Genomic DNA, 8036 nt, shown 5'->3' with positions numbered 1-8036 from the left:
ATTACATGTAAAATCATAATGCATGTAGCTTCCAATCACAGAAATATATATGCAACCAGATTTTTAAATTATAAAGCGTACAACTGATGTGCAATAGCAGTTAAGATGATATTAATGCCTTTAACACGTGCAAATTAGTTTTGGAAACAATAGAAACTAGACCCAAATGAATGCTTAGGCTACAAAACTCTTAAGAGGCTTTTAGTGTTTGTAGGTTCTAATATGTTGAAGGAGTTCATCATCACTTATTAAATGTGTGGAAATATAAGTAACTGGTGCATTAGTTCACATGAAACAAATTCCCATAGATTTGTTTCATGAACTAGTAATATGTGCTTTCATTAATATAAAACCTAATTTATATTAATTTCATTAATATAAATTATTAATATTATAAATATATAAATGAAATAAATATATAAATTATAACTATATAAATGAAATAATAAATTTCATATTAATTTCATTAATATAAAACCTATACACACTTCCATGTGTCAGGGATGCATAGTAACTTTAACTGCTGTAACTTTAGCACTATCTGATTCATAAATTACCATGGTTGGTAAATTCAGGGCAGGCATTTATGAATTTCAATTTTATGAGAATTACCACCACTGATACATAAAGGGACTCTAACTTGCCTTTAGTACTTTTGATTTGGATGCCAAGACTGTTGGAAATAAACATATCCGATGATACTTTCTTATTATCCTCAAGATACCTTTTTATTACTCCTATTCCTTAATCTATATGGGTTTTAATAAAGTGAAGTGTAACCGTCACCCCAGTGTCCTATAATACAGCTCAGTTAGGACAGGTTCTTAGTGGCAATTTACCAGTCGCAGTGCTAGGTCATTTCATATCATTAGCTTTCTAATAAAAATACTCTTTAGTTGAGAAGTAGGTCAGGGGAAGGCTAATAAAAGAGCAGAAGAAAGAAGAGATAAAAACATGAAAGCATCTGGGAATATACTAAACTCGACTGAATTGTACACTTTAAGTGGAAGAATTGTACAGTATGGGAACTATGTCTCAATAAAGCTATTTTTAAAAAAGCATAGAAAGGGCAGGAAAGTGCCCAGTGGGCAGGAGGGGTGGAGGATTTTTGAAAAGGCCACAATAATTTCAGTAAATGGTTAGCGTGAACACCTCAGACTCAATTTATGTTGTTTCCATTCCAGGTTTTAACTATATGCATTACAATACAAATAATCAACTTTTAAACGATGTCTCACTGGTCTATTCACTTCTTTAATATTCGTTTTAGAATTCTTTGTGTTGAGTATATAATAAAAATAGCAAATATTAATTGCTATAAATATATATTTTGGGTCTCTATCAAATTATAAAGCTAAGAAGATAATAAAGATTTTTTCTTTTCTTTTTCAGTTGAACAGTCCCTTTAATTTACTGTTATAGTCTTCTATTATAATTGTCCTATTTTTAGCCCGAACATTCCCAAAGTATTTTAAAAGATCTGTCCTTTTGTTAATGTATCCATTATTATTAGGTAAATATAAATTAAATAAAATGATATGTGATTAAAGAATAGTCAAGAAATGCAAAATGAGAATTAACTAAAATAATTAAAATACTTTAAGGAATAATATGTGCGTTAAAATTTGTTAGTTTAACTTTAAATTCAGGTTTGCCCTTGTCCAGCCTTTTTTTTTACTATTTTTTTACTACTCTGTAACAATTTTAACTGACACCTTTTGTGAACAATAACCTTCAGAAATTAATATACTGAAAATTAAGATGAGTGTCAATGACAACAAGAAAAAAAGCCTGAATCTGGATTCAATTTTGCATCTTCTAATTATTAGTAATCTTAAAAGCCCCTAGTGTGGCTACAGCTTAGAGAATCACTACAGAGGGTCTGCATAGGTCTTGAGTTTTTACACAACGGATTAGAGCAAAAAGGATCCTTGGAAATTCTAAAGTAACTCTGAAGAGGAGTACAAAGGATCTCAAAAATTTTAAATAACAGCCTTGTTTTGATGTGTACACACTTCAGAAGCTGGAAGAAGTTGAACATTCAGGCTTAAACGTTCATGTGAACTTTGTAGGTATTTGGAAATGTTAAGACATTTCATTACGTATAAACCCAGTCTAGAGTTCAGTAAGTTCATCAACACTTACCAAACCCCTGTGCCTTTTCTTTAGAAATAATGAATGTAATAATTTTTTAAAAATTCCTTAAGAAGGTTCCACATAGTCTTTGCAAAGACGAAAGCAGTGGTTAACTATTTAATGCTCAAATGAATTACAAGATATAATTTGCCTCACTAGACACTAGATATATATCACTAGATACATATCATAGAGAATTGTGGCCACTGGGAATAGTGTCTCCTAATGGCATTTAAGCCATGCCAGGTTTTAACCCATTATCAGGAAATTAGCCTGAATTATTATATAAAGGGGCTATTGTAGGTACCCTAAGGTAGAATGTATACTAATGGAGGCAAGAATTCCAACATATGGTTGGATGGGATGCTTTTAAACACTTAGTTTTATGACTTTATTTTCTCTGTTACATCATCAACTTCTATATTAACAGATAATTTACAGAGGTAAGCATCTGTTGATAAGATTGTTTAGTGGAAATAAGTAGACATGTCTTAATGCACATTCATTAACAGTCAACTAAAAATGAATCAGCATGACTGTCCACACTGATCTAGTTGAAGTCCTCCGAATCTATATAAAAGAACATTTTAAAGTAAGTCTATTTAAAAAAGGATATATGGAAGTGGCTATTTCAGAATTGTCTTATCATCTTAGAGATTTATATAATAATTATATATTTAATGAAAACATGGTACAATTATTACTATAGTGGACACAGCATGCGTTTAGCCATTGGCATTATAATGCCACTTTAAGTAAAATCAAAGTAAATAGTTGGCAGTGAAGTATCAGAATAAACTGTCTAACCATCATACAATTTTATAAGTAACTTTTGTAACTTAACTCTTTTTCTTTACTGCAGTCAAAAACAACTACATAATCAAGCATTTTGAAAGAAAAATCATATTTCACAAAATAGTAAATTTAAAAAACCTGCCTGCTGCTTGCCAGTGCATATTACAAATGTCAGTAACATTTTGTATACTACACAGCATCTGCAGTACAGAACACAAAGACAGGTGTTGTAAAACACGTCAGCATTTTAAACATGTTTTTGTTTGTGGGCCTCGGGTGTGTGTGTGTGTGTGTGTGTGTGTCTACAGAAAATGTCTTTTTTTCCCTCGGGTGTTGTTATTACCAAAAATAAAATTCCACAAAATGATTAAACTAAATTAGCTTATATTGTCTTAGCAAATAAGACAAAAGAAGTGAGTCTGTAATGGACCTAAAAAGATTAACTAATCTTTCAAGTGGAGAGAATTTTTATAATGGCATAAAAATGACATTCTGCCCTCCTATCATTATTCTCAAGTTATAATTACATCCTTCCCCAAACAAATGCCTAATATTTAACTATACAAGCACATGCACAATTTTTTTTCAACACGTAAAAGTGAGTAGTGCTCTTATATACAGAAGCAACAGGCATACCTAGAGATATTGTGGATTCAGTCCAGACCACCACATTAAGTCAATATAACAATAAAACAAGTAACAAACATTTTGGTTTCCCAGTACATGTAAAAGTTGTGTTCACACTAATTGTAGTCTATTGTGTCGTATAGCATTATGTCTAAAGAAACAGTTCACATACCTTAATTTAAAAATGCTTTATTGAAAAAAACCTCTCACAGTCATATGAGCCTTCAGCAAATTATAATCATTTTTTCTGGTAGAGGATGTTGATGGCTGCTGACTGATCAAGGTGGTGGTTGCTGAAGATAAGGGGGTCTGTGGCAGTTTCTTAAAAAGTACAAGAAAGTTGTCACATCGATTGACTCTTCCTTTCAAAGCAATATGCTTTTCTGCAGCATGGGATGCTGTTCAATAGCATTTTATTCACAGTAGAACTTCTTTCAAAATTGGAGTCAATCCTCTGAAACTCTTCATGTTTGAGCAACTAAGCTTAATACTTTGTTGTCATTTCAACAATGTTCATAACACCTGCAGCAGGAGTAGATTCCATCCCAAGAAACCACTTTCTTTGCTCATCCATAAGAAGCAGCTCCTCATCTGTTCAAGTTTTATTCTGAGATTTCAGTGATTCAGTCACATCTTCAGGCTCCACCTCTAATTCTAGTTCTCTTTCTATTTCCACCATACCTGTAGTTACTTCCTCCACCAAAGACGTGAACCCCTCAAAGTTATCCATGAAGGTTGGAATCTACTTCTTCCAAGTTCCTGTTATTGATATTTTAACTTGTTTCACGATTGTTCTTAATGACATCTGAAATGGTGAATCCTTTTTAGAAGGTTTTTAATTTACTTTGCCCAGATCCATTAGGAGAATAACTATTAATATCTATATCAGCTATGGCCTTATAAAACATATTTCTTAAACAATAAAACTTGAAAATTGAAATTACTCCATTATCCATGGGCTTCAGAATGGATGGATGTTGTGTCATCAGGCATGAGGACAACATTAATATCCTTGTACAACTCCATTAGAGAATTTGAGCGAAAAGGGGCATTGTCAATGAGAAGTAATATTTTGTCAGGAAACTTTTCTTCTGAGGAGTAGATCTCAAAAGTGGACTTAAAATATTCATTAAATAGATATGCTGTCACTTAGGCTTCACTGTTTGATTTCTAGAGTAAAGACAGATAAGATTTATCAGTATTCTTAAGGGACCTGGAATTTTTGGAATGGTAAATGAGCATTGGTTTTAACTTGAAGTCATCAACTGCATTAGCCCCCAGCAAGAAAGTCAGCCTGTCCTTTGATGCTCTGGGACCAGGCATAGACTTCTCTCACATTATGAAAGTCCTAGACAACATCTTCTTCCAATAGAAGGCTGGTTCATCTACACTGAAAATCTGTCATTACTGTGGCCATCTTCATCAATGATCTTAGCTGGATTTTCTGGACAACTTGCTGCAGCTTCTACACCAGCACTTGCTCTTGCTCCTTGATGTTGCACTTTTATGTTATAAAAACAGTTTTTTTCCTTACACTTCATCAGCCAAACTCTGCTAGTTTCCAACTTTTCTTCTACAGCTTCCTCACCTCTCTCAGCCTGCACTGAATTGAAGAGAGTTAGGACTTGTTCTGAGTTAGGCTTTGGTTTAAGGAAATGTTGTGGCTGATTTTATTTTCTATTCAGACTATTAAAGCTTTCTTCATATCTGCTATAAAGCTATTTTTCTTTCTTATCATTTGTATGTTCACTGGAGTAGCGCTTTGGATTTCCTCAAAAACTTTTCCTTTGAATTCACAACTTGGCTAACTGTGGTATAAGAGGCCCAGGTTTTATTCTATTTAGGTTTTCAACACGCCTTCCTCACTACACTTAACCATTTTTGCAACTTTAATAATTTGATTAAAAGTGAGATATATGTGAAACCTCCTTTCACTTTAACATTCAGAGGTCATTATAGGGTTATTAATTGGCCTAGTTTTAATATTATTGTCTCTCATAGAAGAGGGAGGCCCAAGAAAGTGGAGATGGGGGAACTGCCAGAACACACACAACATTGATCACAATTGCCATCTTATATGAGTCCAGTTCATAGTGCTCCAAAATAATTACAATGGTAACATCAAAGATCACTTATTAAAGATCACCATAAAAGATATAAAATGAAAAAAATTGAAATACTGTGAGAATTACCAAAATATGACAGAGACACAAAGCAAGCATATGCTGTTAGAAAATCTCAATAGAATTGCTAAAAACCTTTAATTTGTAAAATACAATATCTGCAAAGTGCAATAAAGCAAAGAAAAATAAAAGAGATATACCTATAGCCTAAAACCTTATACCCACAAAAAATAAAAGGTCCATGCTAGTAAACACAAAAACAAACAGAACTTAAAATGTCTGCAAAATTGAGGTTAGAAAACCATGGACATTAAAAATCCCTTAATTTGAGAATATTATGTGCTCTGAGTGTCTTAAAAACTTTATACTCATATTTCTATTCACAAATAGTTTAAATTGGCTTGATGTAGACTAAAATATTAAAAAATTCTATCTTCAATTTATCATCAAATAAGAATTTTCCTACAAGTATTTGCAGCACTTATAGAGAAAGGCAAATTAATAATTTAATGTATTTTAACTTGAAGGCTTAACATTTTTATAATCTTAAGTATGCCCGTGGTTATAAAAAACAAAAACAGCCAGGCGCAGTGGCTCACGCCTGTAATCTCAGCACTTTGGGAGGCCAAGGTGGGCTGATAACGAGGTCAGGAGATCGAGACCATCCTGGCCAACACGGTGAAACACCATCTCTACTAAAAATACAAAAATAAATTAGCTAGGTACGGTGGCGGGCGCCTGTAGTCCCAGCTACCCTGGAGGCTGAGGCAGGACAATGGCGTGAACCCGGGAGGCGGAGCTTGCAGTGAGCAGAGATCGCGCCACTGCACTCCAGCCTGGGAGACAGTGAGAGACTCCGTCTTAAAAAAAAAAAAAAAAAAATCAAAAACAAAAGCAATAATGAGCTGAAATTATACTTCAACCCAATGGATCAGAGATGTGTTCATTATTAGAGGAAAGTGCTGTAGAATTTAAAATAAAGAACATTTCCTTTCACCAAGTGATAAAATTTACAAAGAAAAAATTGATTAGCAAAAATCAAGGTAGATGAAGTTTCTTTTTTTTTTCAATTGAATTGCTTATATGTGTTGAGCAAGTTAAAATTGATAGTAGTAAAAACTACGAATCAAGGGAAGTGTGCTAAAAGTGACATTTGAGCTAGTCCTTGCTGAATATATAAATTGACCAACAAAAGTTATTTCTGGCTGAAAGAACAAGAAAACAGAAACACAATTGCAGGGCATAAAGAAATATGATTAGGAATCAGGAAGTAAAATGTTTCTACTTCTGTTTCAGCAATCTCAGCCTACAGATACTCCTCGACTTATGATGGTGTTACTTCCCAGTGAGCATATTATAAATTGAAAATAACCTGTTGAAAATGCATTTAATGCCACTGAACCACTCAGTATTATAGTTTAGCCTTGCCTGTTTGAAACGTGCTAAGAACATTTACATTAGCCTACAGTGAAGCAAAATCATCTGGTAACAGTACACTGGACACTATTGGCAGTTTACCCTTGTCCTTGCCTGGCTGACTGGGGGCTGTGGTTCACTGTGGCTGCCCCGCGTGGCAAAAGACTATCCTATCTCATTATTTACTTATTTTTTCAGTTTCTCCACTATTTTGAGAGCTAACTTTTAATGCCTTTGTATTTTAAGCCTCATTTTCAATCATAACAACACACTAAAACTTCAATAGTGGAACATTTTTTTATGTTCCATATATCAAATAATATGATTAAAGATTTTCAACTCATTTTGTACAAAATTTAAGAAAATTTTGAATATTAATTTACAAAAAGAATGTTCTGTATATCTTTAGGTTACTACAATTGATTTAAAAGTTATCATTTAAATGTTCAAAACTTGGTAAAATTCAGTTGGTGATGGTCAGGAAAGAGAAAGCACATATGCATGCTTAAGTATAATTTGTATTAAATATCAGCTTTATCATCATATACAAGAGAACAATTATTCAGAATATGTGTGTATTTAAATTTTGAAAACTCTATTTTGTTTTATTGGTAAAATTTTGCAATTTGAATCTAATTGTGAGTTCTAAGGACACAGGCTTCATACAGTTTTAATTTTGTAGAACTGTTATTTTTCCACAGAACTTGCGTTCAACAAAAATTTGTATTTATGTAATTAACAACTCTGCAAATTATTTTATCTTCAATGTTGAAGTTTAAATCTATGTTTATAAGAACACTCACAATAATAAACACTAAATAATGAATAATGACATGGATGAAATCAATCAAAGCATATTTGGAATTAAGTTACTAATTTTTAGTTTAAACCATCTAAACAAACCTATAGAATCTGGCACCCATTCAATGGGGCAAAGTG

The sequence above is a fragment of the Nomascus leucogenys genome, chromosome 7b (assembly GCF_006542625.1).
Source record: "Nomascus leucogenys isolate Asia chromosome 7b, Asia_NLE_v1, whole genome shotgun sequence".
In the NCBI taxonomy this organism is placed as follows: domain Eukaryota; kingdom Metazoa; phylum Chordata; class Mammalia; order Primates; family Hylobatidae; genus Nomascus; species Nomascus leucogenys.
This window is presented reverse-complemented; position numbering follows the sequence as displayed.